This window comes from Triturus cristatus, chromosome 3_1, assembly GCF_964204655.1.
Source record: "Triturus cristatus chromosome 3_1, aTriCri1.1, whole genome shotgun sequence".
Classification (NCBI taxonomy): Eukaryota; Metazoa; Chordata; class Amphibia; order Caudata; family Salamandridae; genus Triturus; species Triturus cristatus.
The window spans coordinates 252,524,183-252,540,595 of record NC_140583.1 but is presented as its reverse complement, the minus strand read 5'-3'; the positions used below and the strand labels follow the sequence as shown (position 1 = coordinate 252,540,595).

General features: G+C 40.5%; 1 protein-coding gene across 2 annotated transcripts in view; it reads right to left on the bottom strand.

Moving 5' to 3' along the window:
* The window catches only part of SCAMP5 (secretory carrier membrane protein 5), a 141,040-nt gene extending 124,943 nt beyond the window's left edge, over nucleotides 1-16,097 (bottom strand). The window contains exons 1-2 of one of the 2 annotated variants that reach the window (XM_085643817.1): nucleotides 15,958-16,090; nucleotides 4,731-4,939 (exon numbers count right to left, since the gene is read on the bottom strand). The gene's annotated coding sequence lies outside the window, so the exon portion shown is untranslated. Of the gene's footprint in view, nucleotides 1-4,730; nucleotides 4,940-15,957 lie in introns of both variants that reach the window. The other variant, XM_085643818.1, reaches the window with a different exon arrangement.
* Between the last annotated feature and the right edge of the window lie 316 nt (nucleotides 16,098-16,413).

The following is a 16,413-nucleotide window of genomic DNA, read 5'->3' as shown; positions in this document are numbered from 1 at the left end:
GACGACATTCAACCCGTCCTGGCTAGGAAATTATATATCTAGTTTACAACAGGGACATTGCCGCTTCACGCCTTCATTAACAAATGGCTAAAAGCTTCCCCCCTTGGGTGCCGTGCATGCAACTGTGTAGCTGAGACTGCTATCCATGTCTTTTTCTTTTGTCCTGGCTGTAAAACAGCCAGACAACGATGGCTTGTCCCACTTTGCAGAAACCTGGGGTCCAGGCAGTTTGAGGAGGTATTTAGAATTTCGAGAACAGATACCCACCCACCCATTGTTTTCACCGTCTCCCTTTTTTTTAACTCCATGTGGCAAAATCGAAGGGTGTTGTTAAACTCATCACTGCAAGCATAAAACTTCCACAGTGCCGACCTTGACATATTCTAATCATTTTAACTTATTCTTAACTGTTTTTTTTAACCTTCTCATTTCAAAAACCAGAATTATTGATGAATTGAAACTCTAATAAAGTAGCTTGATATGGGGTAAATGCCGGTTGTTGAGAAGCTTTTAAGCCTATTAAGTCTTGTTCTTATGATGAATCTGCTATTTAAAATCAAGTTTTGTTTCCATTCTACGTTTATGTATTGGTCTTTGCTATGTATTCTCTTTGTCATTCTTGTATTTTGTACTTTTTATGGTCTGTATTGACAGAAATAAAGTTTGTTGGAATGGAAACTAGTGGAAGCTATTGAGAATGCTCCAAGTCCGGCTGACAAAGACCAACTTCGGTCGTTTTAAGGTTTGGCAGAATTTTATGTTAAATTTGTTGATCATTTTGCTGATAAAAGTACAACCAATGAGGGAATTAATGAAAAAGGTAATATGTTTAATTGGCCAGAAGAATGTCAAAGTGCGTTTAGTGAAATTAAGAATTGTATAATTAATGCTGTGGCTTTATTTTAATTCGATCCAAATGATCAGTCTAGAATTGCAACTGATGCAAGCATGCAAGGCATGGGTGCTGTGCTCATGCAAAGGAATCATAATAGCCTGGAAAGAGTCATTGCATTTGCTTCTGAAACATTGAAGGGAGCAGAAATAAATTACTCGACTATTGAAAAGGAAACAACAGCTTGTTGGTGGGGCATGCAGCGGTTCAGGAATTTTGTTTGGGGTACAGAGTTCAAATTATGGACTGATCACAAACCATTGATTGATATATTTATAACTAAATATGCAGGGAATTGGTTGTTCTGGTTGCAAAAGCATAATTTTAAAGTAAAATATGTTCCAGGTGTCAAAAAGTGAATGCTGATTTCCCATCACATTTACCTTTACAACAGGAGTGTGGGGAGTGTGACAAGGGCTGGATGATTGCTGATATAGAAGAAGTTCGTTTTAAGGTGATCTTAGAACAAGAATGGAAATCTGAGATTGAAAAAGATTAAGTTTGTCAGGATTTCATATAGCATCATCTACCTAGTGGTTGGAAAAAATAATGGGACAAAGAGGACATGCTTGCAAATTGCAAACAGTTCTGGTCAGAGTTATCATTTATTAATGGTGTTTTAACGAGGGAAGACAAATGAATTTTACCTAGAAATGTACACGACAAGTTACTGGCTATTCTGCATGAAGGACATGAAGGCATGTCAGCTATGAAACGTGAGGTACGATTGGATTTTTGGTGGCCAGGAGTTGATCGGAAGTTGGAAAGATTTGAGAGACGTTGTGTTGCTTGTGCATGTAGTGATAAGTCACACACTGCGAAATAAACACCTGTGATTGCTATGGAATTAACAGAACATGCATGCCAAAGAGTGGGATGGATGTGAGGACCTTTTGAGATTTGGGGGACAGATAAGAAATGTGCCATTGTGTTAATAGATTATTACTCTAAATGGGCGAAGAATAGCTTTGTTAGAGAAGTGAAAGCTAAGTTGGTGATTGAAATCTGTAAAGACGTATTCAGGAGGGAAGGATACCTTGAAGAGCTGATATCAGATAACAGCCCACAATTTGTTGCAAAGAGAATGAAGATGTTTTGGGTCAATGAGGAATTGTGCATAAGAAAACTTAAGGTAAAGTGGCAAAGATTAATGAAGAAACTATGAGGGAAGGTGTATATAGGAAACAACAAAGATATGAATTGGTGACGAGAGAAAGTATGGAAAGTATGCTGGAAAATGTTCCTAAAATTGAAGTGGGGGACTTTGTAAGAGTGAGGAAATTTAATATGTCTAGGAAAGGTGAATCTAAATAGTCGGAGCCTAGAAAGGTGCAAGAGGTGTTGGAATATTCTATCATAATGGATGGCGGGAAACAATGGAATAGAAGAAACGTGGCAAAAAGTGAAGATGTGGAAATGGCTCATTTCAATGCCAATTTAAATCATGAATGACTGGAGCCAAAGGATGGAGAAATTGTTTTATCCAAAGTGAAATGTGGAAAATTAAAACGTGTAAATGGAAGCATGGGAAATAAGAATTCATCAAAACTGAATATTAATTCTTGTGGCAAAAACTAATACGTAGGAGCAGTCGCCTAAGGTTTACTCCAAAAAAGTTAAAAGATTTTATGTAAGATAATGTGATGCAAAATGCGATTATTGTTGATTTGCATTTGGATATACTTTCAGCAATGTCATGTAGTGTATAGGAAAATACATATTTTTATTTGAGGGAGCTATGTTGTATAGTGATGTAAGAGTATCAGGTGTGTGTTCAGGACAGGGCAAAGATATAATCAACTAGGCTAGGAATGTGGAGGGAGTTTTGAATGAAAACAATGAAAGAGCTTTGCTGCCCACCTTGCTCAGGGGCTGGTCGCTGTCTTCTCATCTTAATAAAGCCTTTACCAAGAAGATATGAATATGGATTAGCACGTTTCAAGTATAGTATTCAGATTGTTCACTTCATGGCCAGGCAATACGTATCTTTCACAGAGACAGTTTCTTTTAAGCTAGCAACTTTACTTAATTTCCTTTAAAATGGTTTCTGATGTTGAGGCATTAAAAATTTCGAATAAATGCTATTTTCCTGAAGAGGTACATTTTAGAGTTTGGAAGAGAACTGAAATCTTGTCAGACATTTATTTATCCCTATTTTCACGAGTGTGCTAAGTTATGTGCAGTAAATTGTATGAAGTCATATGAGAACAAATTACTGTCATTTAGGGCAAATGAAGAGGTATAGTTATTACGGTCTTATGTAAAGCCTTATAAAGCAGTTTCAACAGCTAACTTATCTAGATGGGCAAGAACAGTGTTGAGTCGAGCTGGAGTAGATCTTTCGAGGTTTGGAGATCTCTCCTCTCGAGGTGCAATGCCTAGCAAGGTTTTCTGGGCAGGTGGTTCTCGAACAGAGATCTTGAAGGCTGCAGACTGGTCTAATGTGAATACTTTTGCAAACTTTTAATAAAGACCCTTGGAGCATGTGACCAGTCAGGCGGTGGATGGCTTTAAACAGGCATAATGGTAGCCTTGTATCTTGTAATGAAATTGAGATTCTCCAATTAACATGCAAAATAAATCTTGAGATCATTAAAGACCACAGAGGCTAATTCTGTCCCCCCCACACCTTATAAGGAGAGGATTTAACTATTCTTTTTTTTTTTTTTAAAGGGGGCGGTTATAATAAATATAAAATAATAGAAATAAGGAAACGGTTAATAGTTAATATGAGGGAAGATATGTTTCGTTATAGGATAAAAATTCTGTGAATTAATTTATGTTTTTTATTTGCAGACAATTTGCAATAAAAGTTTCTTGGCTGAGAATGAACGAAATATCTCTTTTGTCGCAGCTTAAAAAGGATGACTAAGTGCATTGGACATATATATTGTTTGAACATTCTAAAAAGGATTTAGTGCATTATGATTGATTTGTTATGTTCTTTAAAGGGCTGCATGTTGGGGCATCAATAAAAGGTTATTACATAATGTTAGCTTTTGGCTTTAATAAAATCAAGATTCTCGTTGCATGTTAACTGAAGAATAGCCATTTCCCACCAACAACTTACTGGAGGAGTAGAAATGATGCAATCGGGGAAGTTTGGACTGACACGCCCCCAGTCCAACTGGCAAATGAGAGACGGTTGCAATTGCCACTATAAAGCGATAAGAGGTGGTGAGCCATTATGAGTTGACAGGGAAATCAGAGCAGACCACAGAAGTCAATCCTGCATTATTGTTTAATTTATTCTAGTTAGCAGTCCACGTACTATTTGGTCTCAAATAGTGTGAAAAAAATACTTTTTATTTGTTTCAACAGCTGATATTTGTTATCATTCTCAATTTCACATTTTATTGATCATCTTTGAATTGGGTATATATATATATAGGAAAGCCGATTACCCACTACCAACTAGCCTGTGATTTCCACTCTGCCTCTCTTGCATGGCTAACAGCCACCATTTGCTCCAGCCAGGTTTTCATCATTATCATTTGGGAAATCCAAACTCAACCACGAAGTTTCTCTCTTTACCGGTTCTTGAATAAAAGGAATTTGAAATATCCTGTACTTTCCCTTGCTGTTCCACTTTGTCATTCTTTAATTGTGCTGGTGATTAAATGGATTTAGCTAGATGTCATATTGCCATTTTTATTATCTCTGGTTAAATACTTTAAAAGGATATATACTGCACAATCTGTGCAAGTGTATGGCGGACAAGAGAGGCGTGTCAATACAAAGAAATTAAAATCCAAGAACTGCATCAAGTCCACACAGGTGCCAGTGCACCAACTGCTGCCCTCATGCCCAAGCCCAGCTAGTATAGTTGTGTACCTACCAAAAACAACCCGTAAAGTTGTGCTGAGTCCACCAGTATGAGGATACACCGTACAACAGTTTGTCGACTGGAAGTTGGGTTAAAGTGCTGCACTTTATTGCCGCCAGCTATTGGAGATGGTGCAGTTGGCTTCCTGGGTGGGGTAATCTGGCTTTAAGACAGGAATGGTGGTGTTCAAGTACCTACAGCCTGAGACTCCCAGCCTTTACCTGCAAGGAACAAGAGAGCAGTGTCATTGGTCAATTAGGGGGATCATTTTCCAGATCAGAGGCCTTGTCTCAAGAACCATCTAAAATGTCATGCAAAATCTGATCACAGTTGTTGTAGTTCAGAGATAAGTGTAGAGGTGGGTGTGCACTGAAGGCTCGCGCCCGTAAGCCTGCCTCTGGCTCAAGCCCATAGCAAGCCAAGCTTTCATGTGGATTCAGCCTGCTTTCCTCTACCCAGAATGTAGCGCTATGGTCAGAGCTGCTCAACGGAATGAGGAACTGGGTTTGACTTCCGGAGTCACTCAATATCCTGTGATTCTGGGGAAATCCCTTAATCTCCCCATGCCTATAAACAATGCGTGTGACCTTGTGTAATGTAACTGGTGCTCATGTAAAGTGCTCCAATAACCTTAGGGTCGAGCTAGCGCTGTAGTTTGAAAAGTGCACTGAGGTAAAAACAAAGCCTTGTAATAAGGAAAGGCAAACAGAAACCCATTTATTGGCCGATTGGTACAGAGTGAAACCAGAAAACTTGGATGCATCGCGGATTCTCCGCTTAATTTTTGTTATCAGGCAAATGACTTATTACATTAAAACTGTTTTTTTTTTCTTAATTATCACATATGAAAGCACTTTAAAAAATATAAGTTTAGACCTCCAGCTATCAAAACAATACTTTTTTTTAACTTTGCAAGAGATTATCATATTTCACGTGGTTTGTTTTATTGGTCGAAACACAATTATGGAGAAGAGAAGGGTATGGCACCATACGTCCCTTCACATAACATCTAACACAACATAAGTGTACGGTGACAATTGTTGTTATCAAAAATTTAAGGAACCGTGTACTTAGTGCTCCATAATTATTGGCTCTGGCAAATATATAGACTGAGCGAAACTTAAACCTTAGATTACTGTCTGTGGAAAGTCATCCGTAATGTAAGAGGAAACTTCACACACTAATTGTGTCATGCTTCCTCATAGACATTCTCTCCCCACCCTGGTAGGACAATACCACCAAGGCGGACTCAACCTTCTCGAAGACTGACAAGATAGGAGGGAGTTCTTACATAAATCTTACTGGACAACACCATAAGACAGGGGATCCAGCTAAATATTTAAAAATACCTTAGTGTGCCTAGGGGAAATACCTTTACTCAGTGGAACACTAGGTATGGTTAAAAAGTCCAAATTGATTGGGTAGTGGAGTACAATGACTCACACCCAACTACTACCTGCCAACATGTTTCTGCCCATCATTAATAGCCTGTATGGTCTGGGGCACTCGTCAGGGCAAGTGGATCCCTATGGGTGAAATATTCCTAAATAATCTCCTGTTCAGACTAATTAGGTTGGCCAAGGAGGTCTCTTAATTAGGTTGGCCAAGGAGGTCTCTTAATTTAGGTCCTGCCACACTATCCTACCTGTTAGTAAGTTGAAACCTTTATTGGGGAACGAAAACAGAAGAGGATACAAGGATTACAAAGGTTACCTGATGGTACATTTAGGGAAAATCAGGTAATCCAATAACTAAAGATATCTAAGGCCTTGCTCATACAAGTGCTCATTAAAACCCTCTTCAAAATATGGAGAGTCCTATGTGAACTATAGTGCTATGTCTAATAGCCCATGTTGATCTATTTCCTTAGTTTTAGCGTCGTCAACGTTACATGACATTTATCGTGTATGTCCCTTACCCTAGGTTTTAAGTGATACCAGCATCATGGTCACAGAGGAGGTGGGTCCTTTGTAGTCACACACTAACAAAGAGAGAACCACAACAAAAAGACAAATCTAAATCAAAAAGGTAATGGAGGGGATTATCATCTATCTCACTCATAGGTTTGCGACTTGTGTCCTGATTCCAACTTGTCTAGTCAATATCACAGACATTTTGAAACAAATAATTTAAATATAAAGTAGATGGATTGTCATTAGTGTTCAGCAGCTAACAAAACGATCTCTGTGTAATCAAGAGTCTTCCACTCGTTCGAGGAAATTGCTTGGAAGATAATGCTAGGCTGATTAACTCATAGTAGACCATTAGGTTATTAGTATAGGCACCGTTTGCCAGTTCTACTTTGTGAATAGTTTAGGTTTCTTTACAACATCTCGTGAAAGCAGCTAACCTTATTCCAAAAGTATTGACCATATAATGGTACATCCAGTAATTATATGCACCCTGTAGATTAAAAATGCCAGTGAGACACACCGATATGGTTCTTCAACCCTCTGGTAATGACAAAACGGCACTGGTATAGGTACTAGTGAATCGGTATATTGCTGTTATTAGAAAATAACTGTAATGGTTCTTAAGTATTAAGAAGGGCTCCGAACCTCTCTCTGGCCATGCTATTTACGGGTAAAGTGTTTAACATAGGAGAAATACGCCCACTGAATATCTAAAACCCACTTACTTCGTCAAAAGGAGCGCCCATCCATATTACCTACTCCAGTCCCCACTCTGCGCCGGTGGTACGACTGGCTGCATGCGTGCTGGAGTCATTTATAGGCGCTTCGATGTACGCTCGTTCTTCCCCTGGCATAGAGCAGGAAAGGCAATGATAGCGGGACCCTGAAGTTGTTCCTGGTCCCGTGTGCTCATGGGAGTTGTAGTACTCCTATTGGGCTTATGTCTGCTTGCGTGTTAAAAATTGGAGCAGTTTCTGTCTAACACAAAGCGTCTGCATCGGATATTTTATGATGGATTAAAAAATATATATATATATATATATATATATATATATTCACTGAAAAAACCATAGGTTTCACACACGTTATAGTTAGGAATTAGCATTTAAAAAACCTTGCAAATTCACTGAAAAAACCATAGGTTTCACACATGTTATAGTTAGCGGAAATTTTACTGATAAAAAACCAATGAAATTGCCCCGTTATAGTTAGTGCTGGCAACTATAACTCACGCGACCGCAATCCTCTGCTGATGCTAATACTGTATTTAGACACTTATTTGCCCATGTCTTCTTCCATACATTTTTAGCTATACATATATTACAAATATTTTTTTTTCATAAAGACACATATGTCATCAGCAGAAGATTGCGGTCGCGTGAGTTATAGTTGCCAGCACTAACTATAACGGGGCAATTTCATTGGTTTTTTATCAGTAAAATTTCCGCTAACTATAACATGTGTGAAACCTATGGTTTTTTCAGTGAATTTGCAAGGTTTTTTAAATGCTAATTCCTAACTATAACGTGTGTGAAACCTATGGTTTTTTCAGTGAATTTGTACGGTTTTTTAAATGCTAAGTGACTTTACGCCATTCGTGGCGTGCGCGCCCACTTAACGCAGTTCGTTCCGTGCGCGCACGGTGCGCTTCGCGCACCGTGCGCGCACAGTGAGCACGCGGTGCGCTTCGCGCACCGCGCACCCACTTTACGCAGTTAGTGCCGTGCCCACGTTACGCTAGATGGGCCATGTACGCACGATGCGCTTCGCGCACCGTGCGCACATGGAGGACATATTATGCGCTTCCTTGTGATAGGTAATCTGTTGAAATTTTTTGGGAAATTTCTGTGCTCTGATAAGCCATGCACAAATGGTGGCCTTCGGCCACCATTTGCACAAGGGGTGGAGAAAGTGTGGATAGTGTTTTTTTTATTTTTATTTTTTTACCGTACGCTTACGGTAAGCGTACGGTAAGCGTACCCCGCGAAATTGCCGAAAAAAAAATAATGCCGTTTTTGCTCTTGGGGGATGTTTGGGGACTCCCTCAACATGACTATGTGAGAGGGAGTTGTCAAAACATCCCCATAACATGTTTTTGGCCATCATGTTTGATACATAACACTCAGTGCGGTAGACAAAATGGCGGACGCCGCTTCCTGGTTTCTGCCGATTCGAATGTTTACTAAGATCTAAGAGCCAATCAGAATCGCGCTCGCGCACGCCACCGTACGCTTACCGTAAGCGTACGGTAAGCGTACCGTAAGCGGGCTCAGATATATATATTGATTTAAAGGCTATTTTCTCAGAATCTACTGAACAGATTTACACCAAACCTACAAAAGGCACTTCCTTGACCTAGGGACTACCTCTCTGCCAAATTTCTAGTAATTCTGTTCAGCCGTTCGGGCTGTAGCTCGTTCTAAAGGTCCTATGGAAAAATGCATGGGAAAAACGCGTTTTGGGACCCCCCTTTTATCTCAGCCCCCGCTTGACGAATCCCCCCGAGACTTTCAGGGTAGGAGCGGAGCGTAGCGCCCCACCTATTTTGAGAAATTCGCGAGGATTCGTCGACCGGCGCCAAAGTTATTCAAAATAGAATGTTGAGGTTTTCCTATGGAAACGTGGTCCTAACTATAACTACCTACTGGCGACCGCCAGTAGGTAATATATATATATATATATTTCGACTGTTGTCTATTACTTTGTGCTGTATAATTTACTAGCCAGCGTTATTTTGTTAAAGCAGGGATGTGGAATTCCTATTGCCCGACGCTCAGGAGATATTGTTTGGGGTCAAGGGCAACAAGTTTCCATGTTTATTTTGTCCTTGGGACAAGTAGGCCCAACCCCCTACATCACAAACCCTTTGACTGCCAGTTTATAGTCCCACATGCTGGATCAGGGAAAGCATTGCCTGCAGTTAAGGGAATATTTGTTTCCATGTTTTAACACAGTTCAAACTTGTATTTATGGTTCATAAATGCAAAACCTTTATTATTAGGGTGAGCGATCTAAGTACATGTTGTAAGCTCAGACTACTACTGACAGTGGTTAAAGTATAAAAAGGGTGCACACGCTTTCATTGTTTAGCAATACGAGGCTATGCATACTGCTCCCAGAATGCTCTCTGATTAGATGCAAATATATGAAGACGCTTGAAAGCAAGATTGATTATTCTTTGCTTTCAAGATTAAAAAAAAAAAAAAAAAAAAAAAAGGAAAAACATTTAGCTAAACTACTGTAACATTTTAGGTAGCGTTTTTCTGCAGCATCATTTAGTAAAATGTGTTGATGCATGCTAGTATTTCCCAAAAATATTCATAATGGAAAATCACTGTAACCAGTTTTAATAAGATTATGGGAAACAGAAAAATAAACAAGCATTGGTAAAGCCAACTGGTCTGAAATTGTTGGGTCAGTCTTTTGGTTTTATCAATGCGTGACTTGTTTTGGCATGTTTTTTGTAAAACCTTATTGGTGTGGGTGCTGCTGGGCCCTCCTCATTATAACAAACATTGGCAAAAGCAAAAATTGTTTAGGTCTCAAAAAGCACACATTGCCACAGTAGTTCCTGGCACCGAACAAAATGACTGTGTCAATTATGCTCCTTGTGAAAGAACAGAATGCTGTCATTCACAGTGAAGCTAGCCAACTGACAGAGAGACATTTTAATAAACACAACATGTCATGGTTAACGTCAGACCTAATTAGGGGGCCAATTAGTAAGTAAAGTCTCAAAAGCGCACTTATGTCCTTACATTAAGTGCAGATATACGACTTTCCTGAATTCACAAGACTTTACAGAAGTAGGCCAAGAAATAGTACTCCTAGAAAATATTTGTGAACTGCATTTTAGCATGAGCAAATATGCATGTGTAGATTTGCTCATGCGAAAATCCAAGCGTTTGCAAGTTTACTTCCCCTCCAACCACTTTTTTCCCAACCCAGGAAGAAATTTTATGTCTGCCATTGTCAGGAGTAAATATCCAACCTTTCTCAATATGGGAAAAGATTAGAGAAGAGTTGGTGAAAATCCTTTAAACATGCAAGTTAGTAGGTTTGCACAGAATCAAAAGGGCATTCCAACTCTGAAACTGTTGCTTAACTTCAGCGCCAGTATGTAGATCTGCGGAATCGTGGCAACATAAGGGAATTGCTAGTATTCATACCCTGCTACGGAAGGAGCCCTGGCATATTCAGAGAGGCTATTTCGGAGTGCTTATACAAGGGTATTGCTGCCATACTTTGTCACCGCATTACATGTCACAAAAGGGACAAGTGGATTTTGTTACAGGACAAGTAGATTTATGAAGTAACCTGCCCCATGGACAAGTAGATATTTTATTAAATTCCACACCCCTGTAAAGGCAAGGGGGGGGGGTTGTTTTTTAGTTACTTTACACTCACTATCCCCATAGTCTTTATATTGTGTTACCGGTCTATGTAGATTAAATGATATTTATTACTAGTAATTCCGCTTGCGTCTGGTAAATGTACTTGATTTCATCATTTCAGACTGCCCCAGGAAACCTAGTCGTTCAGACCATGTAAATCAGTATGCAGTCTGTAGAACCATCTTTGTTCAAATAGGAATAGGTGCTCACTCATATTGGGCGTGTTTGTGTAAGTTTTTCTAACACATACCAATCCATCTCTCTCTCTCACTATGGCCTTTTTCTATGTAATGTTGTGTTAGTCTAGTAGCTTCTCTTTTGCACCGGATAGTGCTACGGTGCCAGGCTGGGAGCGAAGGTACTCCCCTTGGAAGTATCATGTACCTGTAAGTAGTATTGTCCTTCAAATTCAAAATAATTTTGGCTAAGTGCTAAATCCAACACAAAGTCCTGTGGGTTGATTGAGTCCCACTCTGTGGTATTGAGGATTCACTCCACCACCTGTAGTGTTGCTTCTTGCGGGATATTTGTGTAAAATGACTCTAAATCAAAAATTAAGGAGTAGTTCTTTTGAAGCATCAAAAGAACACCCTTTGATCATCATCATCGTCTTTATTTACCATAAAAGAAACAAAGATTCGAGGGATAATTTCATACATATCAATATAAATTAACCGGTGGACATCAATAGTAAAAACAATACAAGTTAAGATGAGTTGAACTAACAAGCGTTAAAAAACATGAGGTTAAAAGCCACTGGTGCTATGTGGGTCTCATTTTTCGTTGCAGGTTCACACCAACTGGGAGGTTAATGTGCAGACTGAGCAAGGTCCCGTTACTAATTACGCTCACCAGTGGAGCAAACCATGGTTTTCGTCGCTAGTTCCATCCAGCAAAGAGGATTGAAGTGCAAATTAAGTAATTTGAACAGTGACCCATTAATATAGCGCAAGCAAACTTGACTGTACATACTAGGCAAAGACCTGATTCTAATACAGATGCCTTGGATACTAAGGATTACATTCGTCAGTTGAACTGGTCATTAATACCATCACGGGTTCTTACCAACATAAAACATAAGTGTGCAAAATTTGGGAAGGAAATGTTAAAAACACATTTTATATTTACTTGTATACAAGACTGGAGACTATTACTTGCATTTTTAAGATTACTGACCTACAAGGCAAATATGCTTTAGGGGGGAATTAGTCCTTTACACAGCTCACAGTATGAAGCCGGGGCGGTCCACACCCTCCTTCTAATTGCCCATGCGTTTCCCAAATATTTTGCAGTTGCGCACACAAATAGTGGTCTTGTGTCCGATTTCAGTATGTGCAGGGCCACTCTAAAGTCTCGGGTACCAAGTTCTCTACAGACAGAAGAGATCAAATTTAAAGCATCTTCAGGGCCCTGTAAGTATGTTGGCATCCTTTTTACCAGTGGTTTCAGAAAAATACCACAAAATTGTGAGAGAAGCTCTAAAATGGAGCCAATTCCTAAGTCTATTGGTCTGCCTGGCAGTGGAAATTTTTGTTTGTGCAGAAATAGGGAGTTTTCGTTTTTTTTTTTTTTAAATTAGAAAATCTGCCTCATGTTTTGTATTCCATCCCTTTTCAAGGCCTTCATTTACTTTGAATGTTATTTCCTCTAGTACTTCATTAATAGGATCACTACTTAGTCGTTTGTAATGTTGTGTGCCATTTAAGAGTTTCATGCACTCATCATGGTACATCTGTTTGGGGAGGATCACAATGGCGTGTCTGCCGGTTTGATGAAAATGGAGTCATCAGTTCCCAATGTGTCTAGTGCCCTTCTTTTAATTTTGCTCAGATTGTTGAAGCCTTTCCTGGAGTTGCCTGATTGAAAAATCAGTAAATAGAGAAGTTGATAATCTAACGTTAGAACCTCTACCGGCATAGAGGCAGTGGGAGGCGTAAAGGTTGATTTTGTCATAAACCAGTGTTGACCTCTCGTTCAATAGGTGGTCTATTTCCAAAGAAGACTTTCAGTCTAATTTTCCTGATAAAGTCAGCTGTTTCCATTTTCAGTTTAAAGACGTCATCCTTAGGTGCAGTCACAAAGCCTTTATTCAGAACCATGTCTTCTGTGCTAGTTAGTGTACAATTGTGAAGGTTTATGACTATTCTTTGAGGGGGAGCTACGATTTGCTCGTGCTCGGTTGTTTCTTCCGTACTGGGGCGCTGTCTGGACCCCCTTCCCGGTTCTGCCAAGTGACCCCTTTACTCTTCCCTATGCCCCTTCCCTATTTCTAAAAAAGGCATTGGTTTATTTGGAGAGTACCAAGGCATGGGCTGTAGGAGCAGGAAGGCAGGAGGTCCATAGTTGGATGGAACTACAAAGGACCCCACCTCCTCTGTGACCATGATGCTCGTATGCCCTATAAGCTAGGGTAAGGGACATTCACAATAAATGACATGTAATGTCGGCAACGCTAAAACTAAGGAAATAGTCCAACACAGGCTATTAGCCATAGCTCTATAGTTCACATAGGACTCTCCATATTTTGAAGAGGGTTTTAATGAGCACTTGTATGTGATATCTTTAGTTATTTGATTACCTGATTTTCCCTAAATGTACCATCAGGTAACCTTGGTAATCCTTGTATCCCGTGTTGGGTTCTTTCCCCAATAAAGGTTTCAAGTTTCAACTTATTTACTAACAGGTAGGATAGTGTGGCAGGACCTAAATTAAGAGACCTCCCTGACCAACCTAATTAGTCTGAACAGGAGATTATTTAGGAATATTTCACCCATAGGGATCCACACACCCTGACGAATGCCCCAGACCATACAGGCTATTAATGATGGGCAGAAACATGTTGGCAGGTAGTAGTTGGGTGTGAGTCATTGTACTCCACTACCCAACCAATTTTGACTTTAACCATACTTAGTGTTTCACTGAATATAGATATTTCCCCTAGGCACACTAAGGTATTTTTAAATATTTAGCTGGATCCCCTGTCTTATGGTGTTGTCCAGTAAGATTTATGTAAGAACTCCCTCCTATCTAGTTAGTCTTCGAGGAGATTTAGTCCGCCTTGGTGGTATTGTCCTACCAGGGTGGGGAGAGGATTCCTATGATGAAGCATGACACTAAAAAGTGTGTGAGGTTTCCTCTTACATTAAGAATGACTTTCCACAAACAGTAATCTAAGGTTTAAGTTTTTCTCAGTATGTATATGTGTCAGAGTTGTTTGTTTTATTAGTGACGTAAATATTTTCAGGGCTCGCCTCGTGCATGGACTCTAAGATCCGAGTCAGACCCTTGGCTCGGATCTCCCCGTTTATTTATTGGCTCGCCTGCCTCTAGCCAAGTTGCCAAGCTGAGTAGGTGCAAAGATGTGACTAATTGCTTTGCATGTGTTCAGGTTGTAAAAAAAGTCGTATTTACATAGAAATGGCGACCCAACTTGACGTTTTACTCCAAACTAAGTGTAGAGGGTGAAAAATGGAGTGATTGGGAGGGTCATGATTACATACATCTAGGGATATTGGAGCATCATATGATGCAGTATGCTGGAAGTAGAAAGAAAAAAATGTGTTGCTTTGCCAAATGCATGTCAGTGCTCACCACAGATGGTCCACCTACTTTCAATGAGTGACTAGGAGCAAGATAACAAGAAGCACTGCTACATAACACAAACAACTGCACGTGGAACATCCCCCTCACTCCACACAAATGCCCATGAGAACAAATTCGTCTTCACAGCCCGTTCCCACACACACAGTAGGGTGATGCATGCCACGCAGACTGACGGGTGTACCAAATATCATGTACTGGTAGGAAATTCTTTGCTGCTGGGTTAACAGAAGTTAAAAATTTGTTAACACTCCATGATGTTTTAATGAAGTAAGGAGCCAAGAAGGTCCTGAACAACGCACACTGATTTTTTAAGGGGGACGCGGCAGGGGCAACTGAGTTACAATTGAGACACATACCTACGAAAACCAAATCTTAGTGTACAGATCTTAAAATATCCCAGTGAAACATACATTATAGCTGATTGCACAACTGATCACGTACACATTACAAATGCCTACCCTTTTCTTTCCCGACGAGTTCTTCCGATCCTTAACTAAACTAATCTAAATTTTCTATCGAACAGAAACAAACCTAATCTTAATTACACCAAACCCTACACAGGCAGACGATACAAACGCACTGAGGTCCAGCCTCGGTTTCTCAATGCAAGAAGTAAATAAACGTAAGTCATAATATATCATATACTTTCTTCTACACGTTTTGCTCATATGTTTTCAACTTTCCCAAGTTTCTATTTTTGTGTACTTGATGCCCTCTGTATTATCAACTAAAAACGTTTGAAGCAGAAAACTACACAATGAAAGCACGATTCCTAAATTGATGTGTGTGCCAGGAAGCGGTAGATTTTGTTTTCTAAATGAAAACGTTCGGTTTCCAAACTCATGCCATAAATGTCTTGGTTTTCAATACATGTAAATGGACTGTTGGGAACGCTGTGCCTCAGCGCTGCCCACATCTAAGTCACAAGCAGTCAAATTCCACACCGAGCTACCGCGTGCAATTTCCGAAAGAAGCACTGCGCGGATTAGTAGTAGTTTCGTGGTCACCTGAGCTCCAGCCCAAGGAATATAGGGCATGGTGCCCGAGAGGACGCCCACATTTTCTATGGTTTACGAGCAAAAGAGGGGCCGTGCAGCAGCAGAGATCGACCCGTTTAACGCGCAAGGGCACATGCTGGGGTCGGGTCTAGGCCCGAGAGGGGACCTACCATACCAAGCTGCCAGCTGGAGAGAAGCAGCAGGGTGGTATGGAGGGGCGCCGGGTGTGCAATCGCGCTCATGACGCACGGCAGCATCTTGAGTGGCATTTGCACAGCTGAAAATAACGCTGGATGGTGCACGAGCCCTGCCAGTAGAATAGTCAACTTACCAGCACCGATCCGTAAACAAGGGTCACTCAGGTCTTGCGGGCGCCGGCTCACGGACTAGCAGCACAGGCAGTAAGCATCTTGGTCTGACGTCACTGGAGCCCGCCCACGGACGGAAGACTGCGTATGCCGCAGCTACATACGATTGCTAGCGGGCATGTCATTGTCTGAGCTCTAAGCCAATCAGGGAGTGTAAAAACGATACATCAACCTATCCTAAGCCTCGATACAGTGTCCGCGCCCCCTCGTTCGGACAGCTGATATGACTTCCCACGACAAACCTCAAAATAACAATTTCCCCAACCAATCCAAGGTCACCGCAATTTCCCAATATTAATAGGGCATGTGAGCCATCCTACCTAGTGGTTTGGCGAGCACCCGAGTGCAACGATTCATGTCCGTGCCTTTGGAAATTACGGTAGAAACTGTACCGGGTCCGTAAAAGGTGTAGCGAAGGC